General features: G+C 50.8%; 1 protein-coding gene across 3 annotated transcripts in view; it reads right to left on the bottom strand.

Moving 5' to 3' along the window:
• HPCAL1 (hippocalcin like 1) overlaps positions 1-18,344 on the bottom strand; it is a 123,184-nt gene that overhangs the window by 25,522 nt on the left and 79,318 nt on the right. For all 3 annotated transcript variants that reach the window (XM_018055663.1, XM_018055664.1, XM_018055665.1), the window contains exon 2: positions 4,141-4,227. The gene's annotated coding sequence lies outside the window, so the exon portion shown is untranslated. The remainder of the gene's footprint in view (positions 1-4,140; positions 4,228-18,344) is intronic.

Consider the following 18,344-nt stretch of genomic DNA (forward strand, 5'->3'; position numbering starts at 1 on the left):
AACGTCCTGGAATCTACTGCCAGTGGGAGCCTGGATGGCACCAGAGACGTTCACCCACCCGGCGACAGTGTGTGTCCCTCTCCCCAGGATCCTGGTTGGCAGACGCATTCGCTTTTCTCCCTGCAGGTGGGAGAAGGCTCATTTCTGCCAGGTTCCCACCTGAGCGATGACTCAGTTCTCAACCCATGGGCCCCAAATGAACCCGTTCCAAATTGTGAATTCCTGTGCCCCAGATGAATGAGGTTTGGTCACATTCTAAGATATCTTGGGTAGAAACGGAAGCAATGTCATGATGAACATTAGACTTGAGGGGTTTTTGAGACACCCGTGGCCTTCTGGGGTTTTGTGATGGTTGACACAGGGCTTCGACCTCAGGGCGAGGTCCCCCTCTGCGAGGTGCTGCCCACAGCAGAGCCCCTGGAGGCAGGGCTCCAGCCCAGTGCCGTCTGGCTTCACTTACATATGGTTCAGCACACCAATCCCGTTTTGTGTGTGTGTGTGTGTGTTTTGAAACTTGGAAGAAAACTTCCAGTGAATCATCTCATCTGCTATTTGATTCATGTTTAATGTCTTTGGAGAGAAATAAAAAACAGTAAGTCATTCTCCCGAAAAGTGGCATCAGCCTGGCCAAGACGCTGGGCGCACCAACGGTGACATGCCAGCTGCCTCTTAGTGGCCCCAGGGCTACAGTCTTGAGTTGTCATCAGAGAGTGTATTTATAATCCGAATGAAGACAGCTCCTAAACACTGCCCTTTGCCATTTTTATTCTTTAAATCACAGCACCAGAAGCCAAAGTTTCTGCAGGGAGAGCTGGCACCAAAGCACAAACTCGCACAGAAGGTGTCGGTCAGCACGCATGAACAGAGCACCTGCTGAGTGGGGATCATGGTGAAGAGGTGTGTGCGCGATAGGTTGTGAGCTGTGTCTGACTCTGTGTGACCCTATGGACACCAGGCTCCTCTGTCCCTGGGATTGTCCAGGCAAGAATACTGGAGTGGGATGCCATGCCCTCCTCCAGGGGATCTTCCCAACCCAGGAATTGAACTCTCGTCTCCTATGTCCCCTGCATTGGCAAGCGGGTTCTTTACCACTTAGCATCACCTGGGAAGCCCCTGGTGAGGTGCTGGTGAGGAGTTGGGGATACAGAAATGGACAAGGTGCCCCAGCTGGGAAGGAAGGAAGGTGTGAATCCCTCTTTCCTTCCTTACCCTGAGTTAGTCTGTACTCTGAGTCAAGCGTGGTGCTGGTGTGGTGGGGACAGAAAGGGGAGGGAAGGAAGGCAGCATTCCAGGCTTGTAGCTCAGGTCCTTCCCCGATTCTCTTCCCCAAAGACATAGAACTGAGTTTCAGTTTCTCAGGGTGTGGCTAGCAGTAATCCCACAGCCAATTAGCACAACATCTAAAGCACAGGGCAGCGGTGTAGCTGGTGAGAGGAAGCGAGGACAGAGGGTGAAAAAGGAGGCAACTAGGGCAAGGGAGCCCCTGGCAGGCAGCCCCAGATCCTCTGCAGGCTTACAAGTTCAATGCATCTGCGGCCTTGGCGTGCTGTTCAGCGTGCCCAAGGGCCCATCTTCCTGGCCCCTTAAGGTCTCCACATTGCCCATCAGCACCCCTCTGACCCCGATATTCTGTGACATCCGTGAAGGAGCCAGTTTCCTGGAGATCCTCTGAGGTCCTCAGAATAGCCACCCTGTGACATGGGTGTTGCTAAGTGACCAGCGTGCCCCTGGGGTCTGACCAGCCCAAGGAAATTTGAGGGGTCCACAGGACAGGAAATGTGAAATGCAGGCTGTCCCAGAAATCGTGGCCATGGGCCTGGGCCTGGGCCTGGGCTGGACGTGAAGGGAGAAGGATAAGTGTGGGCCCGATGGGAGAGGCGGATGACCTGTGGGCTCAGACCTGGCTCAGGGGCCTGGCCAGGGGCCAGCAGTCAGCGAGACCCTGGGGACATCACTTCATCCTTCGTCTGTGCGTTATGGAACCTCTCTCTGTCTCACCCCTTGGGAGCTGAGCAAAGACAGACCAGCAGGTGCCCTTCCTTTGACCCCTGCCTTTCTCCTTCCTGAGCAGGTGTGAGCCTGGGGCCAGGCCTCCCACTCTCGGCACGCATGCAGCCATCTCGGGCAGAACCCCACCCGGAGCAGAAGCTCAGGGATGTTGAAGACCGCGAGTCGCTGACCTGGGGCTTGCCATCCTGCAGGCGGGCCAGGACGTGGTCGCCATCCCTCCACTGACTGTGCAGTGGATGAGAACGCCAGCCTGTGTGCACCACCGTGTGTGCATGTGTGTGTACGTGCATGTGAGCACGCATCTGCCCACAAGGCCTGTCATGCAGGGCCCGTCCCTGTGGTTGAGGGTTGGAGGGGACACCCACAGGAAGTGATATTGCAAAGTCACTGCTGGTCACTCTAAAAATAACCCTCAACGTACAACCTAGGAAGGATTTCCCTTTCCGGGTGCCCTGCCTTGAAGCCACCGCAGTTTCCACTCTGAGGCCACGTCGGGACAGCCAGGTTGGACTGCATTCAGAGTCAGCTTGCAGCCTTGCTCTTCTGGCCTTTTGTCCTACAGAAGTCCTGTCTCCATTCCCCTGTTCATCCAGCATCTTTAGAGCAGTGCTTAAGTCTCTGTGAGCAACAATTACATGTGAAGTGAGCGAGGGGCTCCCCGGGTAGGGTGGTCTTGACTGCACTGAGATGCTTCTCCTTGTTGGGCTTGTGTTGTGAGTGTCCCACTCCTCACGCGTGAGCTACACCCCCAGCAGCTGTCTGGCCCATCCCCTCTCCCTGCCCTTGTGCATCCCCTCCAGTGACACGGATCTCTTTGCTGCCCCCAAATCCCTCAGATATGCTACTGCCACAGGCCCTTTGCACTGACTCTTCCTCTGATACCAAACTGCTCCCTTGCCTCCCCTGCATCTCTAGGCTCAGGGCACTTCTCAGTGAGGCCTTCTCTAACCCCTCTGTCCAAAGCTGTCACCCCAATACACATTCTTATCCCCTTTCCTACTTTATTTTTCCTCTGTATTTTACTGAATTCTCTCTCTCTTCCCTGAATATGGAGTCCCTGAGGCCAGGTTTTATTCAAGTCAGTTCTCCACTGGAAGCCCAGAGCCTGGACGCTCTAGTGTGAGTGATCAGTACATACTTTGTTGAGGGGATGAATGAGTGATTGCTGGCAGGAGGCTGGGACCTGCAGCCTTAGCACTCAGGTGCCTGCAGCAGGTAAACAGAGATGGAGGATTGGGGGGACAGGCCCTCCTGTCCATCACCAAAGGGAGAGGGGCAGAGAGAAGGGGTCCTCCCACTTCCCATCTTGATCCAGGACATCCCGACCAAGGACATTCGTTGTTAGAGGTGCCACCTGCCTCCCAGAGTTTCTGATCCTTGGGGGTGGGGGGTAAGGCTTACTGAGTCTTTGCTGGGTGAGAAATGAAACACCTAGGGGGCCTTGGGATGGAAGGAGACACCAGGGACCACCTCCTCTGCCCTCTTTGGACCCCTCCACCTGTTCCAGCTCCTGGCACTCAGCTACTAGCCTCAGGAGGACCCAACCTGGCCAGGCACCGCCCCTTGTGCCCACCCACCAGCCTCCAGCTGGGCCTCTGTACACAAGTGATATCCAGGTAGCCAGAGCCAGCTCCTGCCCCTCCCCATTTCCCAGCTCCAACAGGGCTGGTGAAAGATCAGACCAATGAAAGCGGCCGTGTCTGCTTCCACATGGAACTGTGTCTGCTTTCTTTGTGGAGAAAAGCCCAGAGACCCACTCTGAAGTCTGTCCCCAGACCCTCACCCTGGGTCTCTTGGCCCACACCGGCGAGTGCTTTCACTGGGTGAGCGGGGAAAGTGAGAGAAGGAAAGGCAGGGCAGCAGCAGAAACGCCCCTCCCTCAGGAAGTCCACACCCTGGTGTCCAAGCAAGAGAGGCAGGAAGGCCCCACCCACGGGATGTGGGGTCAGACTGCGCCATCATGGGGGTGCTGGGCAGACTGCCCCCTAAAGCCTTCCCCATTCTTTCCGCTGACTGGGTCAAGTCTCCACATGCTGGCACGTGGACAGGACCCCACAGAGAGGTAGAGGCCCCTCAGAGCCCCGTCCTCACCCCATCTCACCTGCCTCTCCCCTGCACCGGAGCACTTACCAAAGGCCGAGCAGAGGTGGAGAGAAAGCAGGGGTCAGAACCTCGGAGGCCGCTTCCACGTCCTGGCCCAGGCTGCTAGACCATGCCCTGGAAGAGAGGACAGACCAGTCACATGCGGCGGGGCCACCCGGACCCAGAGCCCACTGACTTCCTCGCCAGTCGCTTCCATACAATCTATACACATTTCTCCATGATCCTCCCATAATACAAGGTTCTCTTCCTCCTTGGGGGCTGGCAGGGCTCTCCTTGCCCCTGCAGAATGAGGGCTACATCTCTCCCGAACTGACTGTGAGCTCCACAAGGGCGGAGAGTCTGTGCCTTCATTTCTGGGCCGCCGGTGCCTGGCTCAGAGCTTGCACGCCGCAGGCGCTCAATAAATAACCTCTGTTTGAGAAATGAGTGCCCCCAAATGCATCCCATGGACATGACTGGAAGCACAGTGCACTTGTGCTCAGGCAGAATTCTACCCTGCTTCAGCGATACAGGGCTTCATATGCCCGCTACATCACTGACACTCACTGCTGGGTGCAAACACCATGCATCTCCCACCAGAAATGCTCACTGGAGGTCACTGACGTACTTTACGTATACACATATACACCTGTATATACCTACACGTAACACTCTTAATAGACTTTATTTTTTAGAGCAGTTTTTTCATTCTCAGCAAAACAGAGCAGAAAATACAGTGTTCCCACTTACCCCTTGTCCCCAGACACGGCCCTCCTCATGTTCACCGTCCTCCCCCTGCAGACTGGGATACCTATGTTACAACTGGTGGACCTACACAAATACATGTCATCGCCCCCAAGCCACAGCTCACAGGAGCTCGTTCTTGGTGTTATACATTCTGTGGGTTTGAACAAACGTATCCTGTTGTTCGGTTGCTCAGTCACATCTGACTCTTTGCGACGCCATGGACAGCAGCATGCCAGGCTCCCCTGTCCTTCACCATCAACGTTATAATATTAATATCATACGAGGCAGCTTCCCTGCCCTAAAATCCCCCTCTGCTCACCTCGTCCCCTATTTCTCTATAGGTGAGTTCACGTCAATGATCTCAGCTAAGTCATCTCATGACTCTGGAGCCCTGCTTGGACACTCAGGGAAATGAAAGCCTGGACAGGGTCAAGGGCCCTCCACAAGGTCACCCTGGTGAAAACCAGTAAGTTGGAATCAATGGCAGAATGTGCTAGAAGCAATGTGTCTGGTGGTCATTTTATCTTCTTGACCTCCTATCGGCCCTGGCGAGGAGGGTGCATTCTAACCCCCCAGTTTACAGAGGAGCAAACAGATTTGGGGACGCATGTCAAGGTTACACGTGGCCAAGTGGGGTGCCCAAAATGTACAGCTCTAAACGTATCTCTGCTCTTTCCAGATGCCCTCATCAATTACAGGTGCTTATAGGAGGCATGGGAATGCCGCAGGCAAGCACCCCCTCAGGTTAGGGGGCTTTTGCTTTTCCAGAGCTGGATCATGTGTGCCCCAGGCCTGTGGTCCTCTTGCAGGTGGTGGTGGTGGGGCTGGCGCCCTCCAGCCCCTCTGCACAATTAATGTCACAGGGGGGCCTCCCCCAGCTGCATGTCGTCTGCACAAAGGCCCCACCATTTCTAGCCTCTGGGGGACAGACCTGCATGAACATCAAGCTCAAGGATCAGCTCAGGGACGGTGACAGCATTCCTAGTCCAGGTGGACACCGTCTTGTCTCACCAGACACGCCCCAGCTCTCCCAGGAAGAGCTCTGTGGAGTGAGGACAGCAGAGGTGCTCCTCTGTGCCGGGAGGCCCCGTGACTGAGGTGGGCCCTGTGACCCCCGCCATCCTCAGTGTCCCTAGCTGTGACACGGTCGACGGGCCGGATCCCTTGGGGAGGCTGGGCCAGCTCTGATCCCAGGTTTCCCAGCAAGAGGAGCCATCCTTCCAGAAGCTTCTGGCTCCCAGTCTGCTTGGGAACACTCCATTAACTCGAATTGCAAATTTCCTCCTGGCTCTATCAGCTAAGCCACAGGGGCTCCCCGGCCACCAGCTTTCCTGTGACAGATACAGATGACAGTCATCGCTGGAGACGGAATCAAGGAGCAGAAGTCATTATGCAGAAATAATTATGTTGAGTTATGTCTGGTTGCTCCTGATTTCTGTCTCTCAATTGTCTTACAAATGGTCATGCCACTTCCTCTCTAGGAGAACAAACTGGATGCCTGGGTGATTCAAGCAGACCTCCTGGGCTCGAGCCTAGTGCTCCAAACTCCTGCCAGGCGGGGCATCAGCATCCAAAGGCTATGACGCCCTTTCCTTTCTCTGAGCACTTGGGAGAGAGGAGAGGTAGAAGACGAAAGCCCTGGGGAGGGAGCACACTCCTGACTCACGCACACACACCCCCTGCATTGGACCCTCCTTCAAGGCCTGCTTCACCTGGGTCCCTTTCTCCCGGGGCCCATCCTGACCTCCCAGCCTTTTGTTCACTTTATGTCCAAGGCACCTCCTTCTCCTAGGTCTGGGGTCTCTGGGCGGGGTTGGGGGGATGACTTAGGCCGTGACCAGCTTTGACTCATTTTGGTACTCCCAGCTCCTAGCACAGAGCAAGGCCCTGGGAGAGCAGAGAGGGCTCCGTAGTTGGGCTGCTTGGGCTCAAATCCTAGCTCTACTATTTCCTAGTTGTGTGACCCATTATCTACCTTCTCTCTGCCTCAGTCTCCCAGGATGTAAAATGGAGATGATGATAATCCTACCTAGTTCATCAACCTCTTAAAAGATTCCGTGAGCAAATGCACACACATACAAAATACTTGCTCATAGGAGATGCGATAAATGTCAACAATGACTAAAAGAGCAGAGAAGCCTTGAAAACACTCTCCTAAGAATCGAAGCCAACGTGAAAGGCACAAACTACTGAAACTGACTCAAGAAGAAGCATGTCTGCATACCTATAATGAGGCAAGAGCCTGAATTAGTAATCAAAAAACTACTCACGAAGCAAAGTCCCCACCAGGCCCAGATGGTTTCACGGCTGAGTTCTATAAACATTTAAAGAATTAATAACAGTTCTTCACAAACTCTTCCAAAAAGCAGAGGAGGCGGGAACACTTCCCAACTGGTTCTATGAGGCTGGTACTACCTTGATAGCAAAACCAGACAAAGTCTCCACAAGAGAAGAAAGCTACAGAGCAATGTCCCTAATGGACAAGGATGAAAAGAAAAACAAACAAGCCCTCAAACAAACAAACAAACAAACAAACAAACCCAGCATAGCAAATCCAGTAACATAAAGAATAAAAAAGTTATACATCATACCAAATGGGATTCAGCTCAGGAATGCAAGGATAGTTTACCACCTGAAAACAATTAATGCAGTATACCACAGGTAAAATAAAAAGCAAAAGTCACATGCTAATCTCAACGGATGCAGAAAAAGCACTTGACAAAATCCAACATCCTTCCATGATAAAAAACACTCAAACTAAGAACAGAAGGAAACTTCCTCAGTCTGACAGAGGATATTTGTGAAGAAATCACAGCCAACATCACACTTAATGGTAAAAATGCCAGATGCTTTTTCCCTTAGATTAGGAATGAGAAAAGGATGCCCACTCCTGTCACTTCAATTCAACATTATACTAGAGGTTCTAACCAGGGCAACTAGGCAAGAAAAAAATACAAGGTATCTGAATTAGAAAAGAAGTAAAACTATCTCTATTTGCAGATGACATGATCTTTTATATAGAAAATCCTACAGAACCCACTAAAAAAATGTAATAGAACTAATGACATAATTTAAGGAAGGTTGCTGGATACATGATCAACATACAAAAATTAAGTGTATTTCTATATATAGGCAATTAAAAATCCAAAAATGAAATTAACAAATTTCATTATGAAAACAGTTCTAAAAGCAATAGCATCAAAAATTATTTTAAAGTTTATAAAATAAATTTAACAAAAAATGCAAAATGTATTCTGAACACTATAAACATTGTTGAGAAAAATGAAAGAAGATCTAAATAAGTGGGAAAATATCCCATGTTCATAGATCAGAAGACTTAACACTGTTAAGATGACAATACCCCCACACTAACCTCCAGGTTCCCCCTCAGAATGCCAGCTTACTACTTTGTATTTGGCTGATTCTAAAATTCATATGGAACTTCAAAGGACGTAGAACAGCTGAAACAGTTCTGGAAGAAAAAAAAAAAGTAGAACTCACAGCTCTCAATTTAAAAACTTACTACAGGGGCTTCCCTGGTGGTCCAGTGATTGAGAATCCACCTTGCAATGTAGGAGACGTGAGTTCGATTCCTGATCCAGGAAGACTCCACAGGCTGTGGTGCAACTAAGCCTGTGCCTCCCAACTCCTGAGCCTGTGCTCTAGAGCCCAGGAGCTGCATCTACTGAAGCCCGCGAGCCCTGGCGCAACCTTACGACAAGAGAAGCCACTGCAGCAAGAAGCCTGAGCACCACGACCAGAGAGGAGCCCCCGCTCGCTGGAACTAGGGACAAGTACGTGCAGCAACAAAGACCCAACCCAGCCAGAATCAAATAAAAATTTTTTTAATGAAAGAAAAGATGCTCAACATCGTTAGTTATTAGAGAAATGCAAACCAAAAGCACAATAAGATATCATTTCACTCCCACCAAAATTTCTGGAAAAGAAAACGTCAGATCAATGCAAGCGTTGGTGAGGATTTGGAGAAATTGGATCCCACTGCTGTTGGTGATGTAGATGGTGCAGCCACTTTGGAAAGCAGTCTAGCAGTTTCTCAAATGAGTGAACATACGGTTATCATATAACCCAGAAACTCCACTCCGAGGAATACACCCAAGAGAAATGAAAACAAACGTCCATAAAAAAACTTGTTCATAGCAGCATTATTAAACAACCCAAACGTTCATTACTATATGAATGGATAAACAAAATGTGGTATTTTCATACAGTGTAATATCATTTAGCCATAAAAAGAAGTACTGACATGTGCTACAATATGGATAAACCTTGAAAACATTATGCTAAGTGAAACTAGCACAAAAGGACAAATGTTGTATGATTCTGTTATAGAAAATGACCAGAATAGGAAATCTATAGAGACCGAAAGTAAATTAACGATTTCTTAGGGCTGGGGAAAGGTGGAGAGGGGAATGAGATGTGGTAGCTAAAGGTGGTAGCCAAAATTGTACCCACTTTAGTATGTGTATAACCTATATATACAAAAAAGATCTTCATGACCCAGATAATCATAATGGTGTGATCACTCACCTAGAGCCAGACATCCTGGAATGTGTATCACTACGAACAAAGCTAGTGGAGGTGATGGAATTCCAGTTGAGCTATTTCAAATCCTGAAAGATGATGCTGTGAAAGTGCTGCACTCAATATGCCAGCAAATTTGGAAATCTCAGCAGTGGCCACAGGACTGGAAAAGGTCAGTTTTCATTCCAATTCCAAAGAAAGGCAATGATTAAGAATGCTCAAACTACCACACAGTTGCACTCATCTCACACGCTAGTAAAGTAATGCTCAAAATTCTCCAAGCCAGGCTTCAACAATACGTGAACCGTGAACTCCCTGATGTTCAAGCTGGTTTTAGAAAAGGCAGAGGAACCAGAGATCAAATTGCCAACATCCGCTGGATCATGGGAAAAGCAAGAGAGTTCCAGAAAAACATCTATTTCTGCTTTATTGACTATGCCAAACCCTTTGACTGTGGATCACAATAAACTGTGGAAAATTCTGAAAGAGATGGGAATACCAGACCGCCTGACCTGCCTCTTGAGAAGCCTGTATAGAGGTCAGGAAGCAACAGTTAGAAGTGGACATGGAACAACAGACTGGTTCCAAATAGGAAAAGGAGTGCGTCAAGGCTGTATATTGTCACCCCGCTTATTTAACTTATATACAGAGTACATCATGAGAAATATTGGGCTGGAGGAAGCACAAGCTGGAATCAAAATTGCCGGGAGAAATATCAATAACCTCAGATATGCAGATGACACCACCCTTATGGCAGAAAGTGAAGAAGAACTAAAGAGCCTCTTGATGAAAGTAAAAGAGGAGAGTAAAAAGTTGGCTTAAAGTTCAACATTCAGAAAGCTAAGATCATGGCATCTGGTCCCATCACTCCATGGCAAATAGATAGGGAAACAGTGGAAATAGCAGCTGACTTTATTTTTTGGGCTCCAAAATCACTGCAGATGGTGACTGCAGCCGTGAAATTAAAAGATGCTTGCTCCTCGAAAGGAAAGTTATGACCAACCTAGACAGCATATTAAAAAGCAAAGACATTACTTTGTCAACAAAGGTCTGTCTAGTTAAGTCATGTATGGATGTGAGAGTTGGACTATAAAGAAAGCTAAGCACAGAAGAATTGATGCTTTTGAACTGTGGTGTTGGAGAAGACTCTTGAGAGTCCCTTGGACTGCAAGGAGATCCAACCACTCCATCCTAAAGGAAATCAGTCCTGGGTGTTCATTGGAAGGACTGATGTTGAAGCTGAAACTCCAATATTTTGGCCACCTGATGCGAAGAGGTGACTCATTTGAAAAGACCCTGATGTTGGGAAAGATTGAAGGCAGGAGGAGAGGGGGGCGACAGAGAATGAGATGGCTGGATGGCATCACCAACTCAATGGACATGAGTTTGAGTAAACTCCGGGAGTTGGTGATGGACAGGGAGGCCTGGTGTGCTGAGGTTCATGGGGTCGCAAAGAGTTGGACATGACTGAGCGGCTGAACTGAACTGAAAAGGTTTGGGGTGGAGGAGGAAATGACAACCCATTCCAGTATTTTTGCCTAGAGAATCCCATAGACAGAGCAGCCTGGTGGACTACAGTCCATGGGGTCTCAAAGAGTCAGCGGACACGACTGAGCAACTAAACTACAACAGCTGTGTTTTAGAATATTAAGAACAGGGTATCAGTATCACATCTCAGTTCAGAAGGTGATAGTGTGTGGAATGGCTGTGGTCATCTCAAGCAAATAAGTACTGCATGAAGGTGTTATACTTCCAAAGAGTAAGAACCATTCCACCAGTTTAAGCAAAATACATTCTGAACGTTGCTTGTTTTGTGATCCTGGATCTGGACTTTTTGAGGCGTCTTAAATTTATAAAAGAATAAAATTGTAAAATACTAAGCAATGTGGCTTTATTTTGAAGTAATCTGTTACTTTAAAATTAAGAGAAGCATTAAGAATCAATAAAACAAGATACAATGATATCTAGTTATTATAAATTCCATCTGTATTTAAAGTATTCTAAAATAAGTTATTGGTAGCTGTTTTTTCTTAGCAGGATGAGTAGAATTTTCTTGACTATAGGTATAGTTTTATTTTTATTATTTCTTATTTTTTAAATGGCCCATATGGTTATGAACAGGATGTGTATGGCCAGCTTCTGTTCTTTCACCAAACTTGAGATAAAAATTATTTTGACTGTCACCTTATATTAGTCTTTAAAAAATGGGAAATGTTAACTTAAAAGCAGCATATAGTCAATCAGTTTGCTGCATGACACCGATCCCAGGGAAACTTGACAAGCTTTCTTTTGTCCTAACGTAGAGAAGTACAGGTCAAAGTTCTGGAATAATTCTAATTTACTTTAGTGAATTTTACCCACTTTAGTATGTGTATAACTTATATAAAGCAAAAAAAAAGAATTTAATTATAGTGAGCAATGTAACTTTGTTCATATTATCTGATGTTCGCTAAAAGAAAAATATGAGATGAATGAATTAAATCAACAAAAATAAATAAAGAGTATGGGGTCTCCTTTTGGGATGATGGAACATTCTTTCTGGGTGACGGCACATTCTTTCTGGGTGACGGCACATTCTTTTGGGGGTGATGGAACATTCTAACATTGACTGCAGTGGCAGCTGTACATGTATTTGGTAATGTACTAAAAGCCACCGCATTGTATACTTTATATGGGTGAATTGTGCGGTATGCGGATTGTATCTTAGTAAAGTTGTTAAAAAACAAACAAACCAGAGTCTAGGCCAGTGTTCTTGTACTTCTCTACCCCAGAAGACACAAGGGCAAAGAGCAGGTTCACAGAAACAGGGGGGCAAAGCACGGGGCCTCCCAGCTCTGCAGCCAGGGGACACAGCTCTCAGAGCTCGTCACCGTGGCTGACCATGAGAACTGGCAGCCTCAGATCTCAGCTGAGCTGCAAAACTGCCTTGGAGACACGCTCCCCACCCTGCCCCCAGCACGCACCCCACACACTTGCTGAGTGCCTGCAGAGTGCGTTAGGTGCAGGGGGCACCGGCCCGACTTTCAAGGAACCCACAGCCCAACCGGGTACCCTCAGATGTCATGTGCTGGATGTCGGGGATAGGCAGTCAAACCAAGCTCCAGGGATCGCTTGTGTTCCAGGAGGCGATCTGGTGCACTGGGGGGCGGCTGCGGAGGGGGAGTCCCTCTGGATACACGCTGGGTCCGGGTCCGGGCTGAAGGAGTTCAGTCTCTGAAACCACCCAGTCCGCCACCCCAGCGCGCTGACTGCGAACCACCAGCTAACAAACCAGGGTTCTAGGGCCATTTCTGGGGCTAGTTCCTCCTCTAGGGGCCAGGCCTGGAGGGCTCAGTGCCCAGCATCCTTGCTGGCCAGTCCTTGAAAGGCACTTACACGAGCTTCCTCCTGCCAGGGCTCAACACCTCCTCTCGCCCAGACCCAGGTCTCCTGGGCTGACTCTGATCTGCCTGCTTGCACCAGGGGCTAATGTGTGCTCAAGAGATGACAAATTATTTTAATATGTCCTGAAATCCAACTTAATTAGGAAGCAAAGTCCCTGAGGGAGAAAAATACAATGGGTCTGGAGTCAGAGACGGATGGGTTTTGGATTATGACTATTTCTGAGGTGACTGTGGTTTTAGGATGACTAATTCCACCACAGTCCCCAGGTAATCGGGGTAGTAGCTCGCCGAATACTTTCACACATTCGGCACAACACAAAGGCATTTTCCTCCACTGCTCAATTCAATAACTGAGTTAGAGGGATTTCCCTGCTGGTCAGGGGCTAAGAATCCAGCTTGCAATGCAAGTGACAGGGGTTCAATCTCTGATCTAGGAACCAAGATCCCACATGCCGCAGGGCAACCAAGCCTGAGTGCCACAACTAGAGAGACGTGCATGATGCAACAGAGATCCACGGGCCACGATTAGGGCCTGATACAGCCAAATAATAAATATTAAATAAAACAAAACTGAGCTGAAGGGGCTGTGTATTCTGCAGATGTCCCCAGGGATGGGAAAGCCATGGAACATACCACGGAAGCCGAGACTTGCAGGTCAGACCACACAGCCGGAACGCTCCATGAAAGAGGGCAGAGCTGGAGAGGGCCCCAAGGCGGCAGTGAGCTAAACCCTGAGCCCTGCGTGGCCAGAGCCAGCACCTTCACCAGCCCTCTGGTCATCTGCGTCCCTGGGCGCCTGCTGCATTCCCGGCTTCCAAGGAGCGCTCATGACATCTTATGGTAGCTCCCGTGTCCCCTCCCATCACCGGGACACCTGAGCTGGGGTCACAAAGCAAAAGGAACCTACGATCTCCAACCATTGTGAAAAAATGACATATTTACTAAAGATGACTACACAAACTCCATGGCCCAGAAATTCAGCTCCTTGATTTACTCCCGACAGAAAGATGGACATAGGTCCACCAGTGACACAAGCAAGAAGGCTCACAGCTGCACAACTTATAAAAGCCCCGAGAGGAAACCGTCCTCACGTCTACCTGCCATCGATGGATGACAACCTGTAGTGTGCTGGTACCTGGAGGACCACAGGACAATCGGAAAAAACCTCCACGACACACAACACAGATGAAGCTCCAAAAGGTTTCCTTTCTAGTAACAAGACAGCAGCGGAGAAAGTAAGCAGGTCACCAACTGCTAGGGAAAGCATAAAATGAAGTGGTCTGATGAAGACTGAGGGTGGCTCAATGGTCAAGAATCCGCCGGCCAGTGCAGGAGACGCAGGTTCAACCCCGGGCTGTGGAAGGTCTCCTGGAGAAGGAAATGGCAACCCACTCCGGTACTGCTACCTGGGAAATCCCATGGACAGAGGAGCCTGACAAGCTACAGTTCACGGGGTCACAAAGAGTTGGACACGACTGAGCAACTGAGCACGCCAGGGTGGGTTGGGGTCGGGGCGATAACTCTTGCTTGGATGCTCAGAGTTAGGGACACATGTGAAAAGGAAAGGATAGACTTATGATGAGGGCTCTCGGCAGAAGGGGCAGCAAATGCAAAGGCCCTGGGGTAGAGCATGCTTGGCATCGTCAAGGAACAGCAAGAAAGTGAGTGTGGCCGAAGCATGGCCAACAGGCAGAAGTGGGGAGCAGTGGGGGGTTGGGGGAGCAGGGGCTCAGAGGACAGGGCAAGGAGTTCACCTTTTTATTTCAAGCACAATTGTTGTAGAACTCTGACAACCAGAGAGTGCTACAAAAATACTGGGTACTGGGGAAAGGATGGTAAGAGTCCCTGGAAGTGAGGGTGGCAAAAAGGGGGGACCTCCTTAGGACCCCGCAGTGGTAGGGGCGGGGGTAGAGGTGGCAGGTCACTTCTAAAGGCGCTGCTTTTCCTTCTGACATAAAATCCAAGCTTGTTCACTCCTGATTCTCCGTGGGCAGGAACGAAAATAAAATGGCTCATTGCCCACTAATGAATTCTTGGAACCTCCGGAGCTCAGGCCACAGATCCACTCCCCCCCGCCGCCCGACCAGCTCCTGATGCCAAAGGGACCGGGGGCCATAAAATCCCTGCCTGGAGTTCTTCCCGGCGGCGTCTAAGGCGCCTCCTGTTCCGGAGGGAGGAAGAAAAAGCAAAGCTTTGCCAACAGAGAACAATGAGGCGGCCACGGGGGAAACACCGGCTGGTCCAGGGAGGCGGGGAGTGGGGAGGAATCCAGAGCCTAAGCAGCCATTTCTATGTGGGGCACGTTCTGCCCACAGACAGGCCCACTGTCGTGGCCAGTCTTAGCCGGGGCCGGGGGGTGGGGGAGCCCTTACGGCACCTGCCTCCTCTGGACAGCAGGTACTAGAGCACCCGAGGTGGAGGCTGGGGACCAGGCACCCTCTTCTCATGGAAATGGTCCCAAGAGTGTCGGACTTGGACTCTGACATGTCACCATGTGGCCCCAGGCAAGTGGTCCATCCTTTGGGGCTGCTCCCATCCCATGAATTCCCGGGGCGGGGGGTGCAGGAACCACAGGAGGTAACACATTCACATGGAAGCTCCTTAAACTCTTAGCATTTAAGGCTCCACCTCAGGATCACAGGGTGCACTCACATCCTGCCCCCATCTCAGGATCATCGGCCACCAACAGATAGGCTCAGAGAGGTTAAGCCACTTTCCCAAGGTCACACAGTCAGACAGTGAGTTCTATGCCAGCGGAGCCGACCAGCCCTGCAGGCCACGGGACCTGCCAGAGACTAAACCCTGCCCTCCAGGAGCAATAAAGGAGCAAGAGTGGCACTAATTATTTAAGTGTAATTAAGCAAGACGTGCAAACCAGGGCAGAGGGTGGGCCCTGGGGTGGGGTCTTTGTACAGGCAGGAAGGGTGGGCTGAGGAGCTCCCAGCCAGGCTCCCCGAAGAGCAGTCTCCTCAGGTCCAGGCTCCAGATACTCACCCCTCGCCTCTCTGAAGCCCTGGTGGTCCCAAGGCCCCAGCACTTTCCATTTGAGGACCTGGGTAATCAGGCCCCAGTCCAGGTGCCCTCGGAGCCTCAATTCCACCAAGAGCGGTAGGCTGAGGACATGGAAAAATTCAGAGACTTTCCCATGCGGCCTCCCCTCCTTCCTGGGGCTTCTGGGGGTCCATGAGGCTGCCCGGAAGCCGCCTGCTGGGGCTCCTGGCCCTTCTAGACTGAGCTCTGGGAGGGACGCATTCTGCTCCCACGTCTCCTATGCACGGGGCCTGGAGGCACACTGACTCTCAGTTGGTGTCTAATGAGTGAGTCAGCAAGCAGGCCGCTCAGAGGGAGAGGAGATTCTAGATGAGGCTGCAGCGAATGACACAGCCAGACCACGGAGGACCTTGAATGTTGGGGCCAGGTGGCTTGTGGCCAATAGGGAGCCGCAGAGGGCTCTCGGGCAAGGGACTAGGAGGAAGATGGTTGTGGCAGCCTGGGCAGAAAGAGTAGCAGAACTGAGGCTGGAGTCAGGAAGGTCACTAGGGGAGTGGGGACGGGCAACGTGGGAACTAGCAAGCGTAAAAATAGGGGATTCTTAAGGGTGACTGCAATCGTGTGTAGCTTTCAGCTGGTCACACACAGAAACTGGAAACCTCCCCCTCCCCGTCAGAACTCGACTGCATCGTTGGTGTTAACACCTTAGCTGCCGGTCCACCCTGAAACCACCACCAGGCCAGCTGGTGCCCAGGCTGTGCTTCCTGAAGCAGGTGGCCAGGAGGAAAAGTATAACTTTCCCACAAAGAAAGGAAAAGCACCAGAGAGGATCTGGGCATCCCTGAAACGCAGCCTGCAAAGCAGCCTGCAAACGGGCGGCCGTGGAGGATTAAGGCAAGTCCTCCCGCGAAGCCTCTTATTCTGCAGCCAACAGAGCGCGCACAGCTGAGCCGTCGTATCCGTGATGAAGGGATAAGTCATCTGAAAACACAAATAAATTATTCATTCCTCCGCAAATGATCAGCTTCTGGGTTGCTGCGGCAGCCGAAATGCTCTGCGAATCCTATTAGCGACACGGCTCAGCCAAGCGACGCAGAGTCCCGCCACCACCCCGGTGTAGACGGCTCTTGCCGGGAGCTGCCCACACGGCTCTCCATTCCACGTCCACGACTGAAACCAGCCCAGTGTCTCGTGGGGAGATCACAACCCCTCCGGCCCGGCCCGGGAGGCTTGGGGCTCCTGGCAGAGCATCCATACCGGAGGACTCGGTGGCAACGAGATGCCTCCCACCCACAGTCTCCTAAGACCTCCCCTCCAGGGCCCACCTCCCACCTGTCAGGACACAAGCCTGGAGCTGGCCTGCTCACTCAAATGCAGATGCCTAGGCCCTGCCCCCAGACACCCTATGGGGTTCAGCCCGGGGCACTGCATTTCTGACACCTTGGAGCTGAGAAAGTGCTGGAGTCCCTGAGTGCCCCACTCCGATCGACCACAGCAGCTCAGCTGCCTCACAGACCCGAGTAGCCAGGGTCAAGTCTGTGGCCCCTGGGGGCCCCAGGTGCTCAAGGTGGGGGGCTCCTGGAAGGACGACAAGAAAGAACATTTGCAGAGCAACTGTCATGCACGGGAGCTAGGCGGAGCCCACTCGTGGGGCTCTGCCTGCCTCTCGTGCCCGTGTTTGTAGCTTTGATCCCAGCCTTGGCTCAGTTCACAGCGGAGAAGTCTGAGGATTCTGACTGCCAAGGCCAGACCCAGCACCGCTATTTCCTCGGTCCCCAGGGTCCCTTCCTCAGGGAAGCTTCCCACTCCCCCTGGCTCAGTCTAAACACACTCTGTTGGGACTGCTACTTGGTGTCTTAGCATGGGGGAGGGGCTGGGGAGGGGACGGGGTCCCACAGAAGTGTAGGGGTGAAGCAGTGACCACTTGAGAGGGGCCACTGAGGACCCCATCACTAAGGCCAGCTGAAAGCTGCCTCTTGTAGACTGGTCCCATGTGATATGAGCCTGTCAGGTCTGTCCCTCGGTCCCTGTCCTTACACCGGGGTCTTCTGGAAGAATTACACTTCTGGGCCTTCCCTGGTGGTCTGGTGACTAAGATGCCACACTCCCAACGCAGGGGGCTCGGGTTCGATTCCTGGTCAGGGAACTGGGTCCCGCATGCTGAAACTAAGACCCAGTGCAGTCAAATAAATACATATCTTTAAAAAAATGACACTGCTCACCTCTCTCCTTGTGGGGGAGATAGGGCTTATCTGACCTGCCTGGAGAAACGACATTCTAACCTGGTCCTTCCCCACACTCTGCCCCAACGGCAGAGGTCAGCAGTGGCTCAGCCATCTGCCTACAACTGCAAAACCGATACAATATTGTAAAGTAATTAGCCTCCAATTAAAATAAGTAAATTTATATTAGAAAAAAAAAGAGTGAGGCCGAGAATTCCATGGACTCTGGGGTCGCAAAGAATCAGACACAACGGAACGCCTTTCACTTTCACTTTTTCAAGTAGCAGGACGCTGATTCTGGCCATGGAGCAAGCTTGCAAATCCAGAACTACCAGGAAAAATGGTGTGTGTGTGTGTGTTCGTGTCT

The sequence above is a fragment of the Capra hircus genome, chromosome 11 (assembly GCF_001704415.2).
Source record: "Capra hircus breed San Clemente chromosome 11, ASM170441v1, whole genome shotgun sequence".
NCBI lineage: Eukaryota > Metazoa > Chordata > Mammalia > Artiodactyla > Bovidae > Capra > Capra hircus.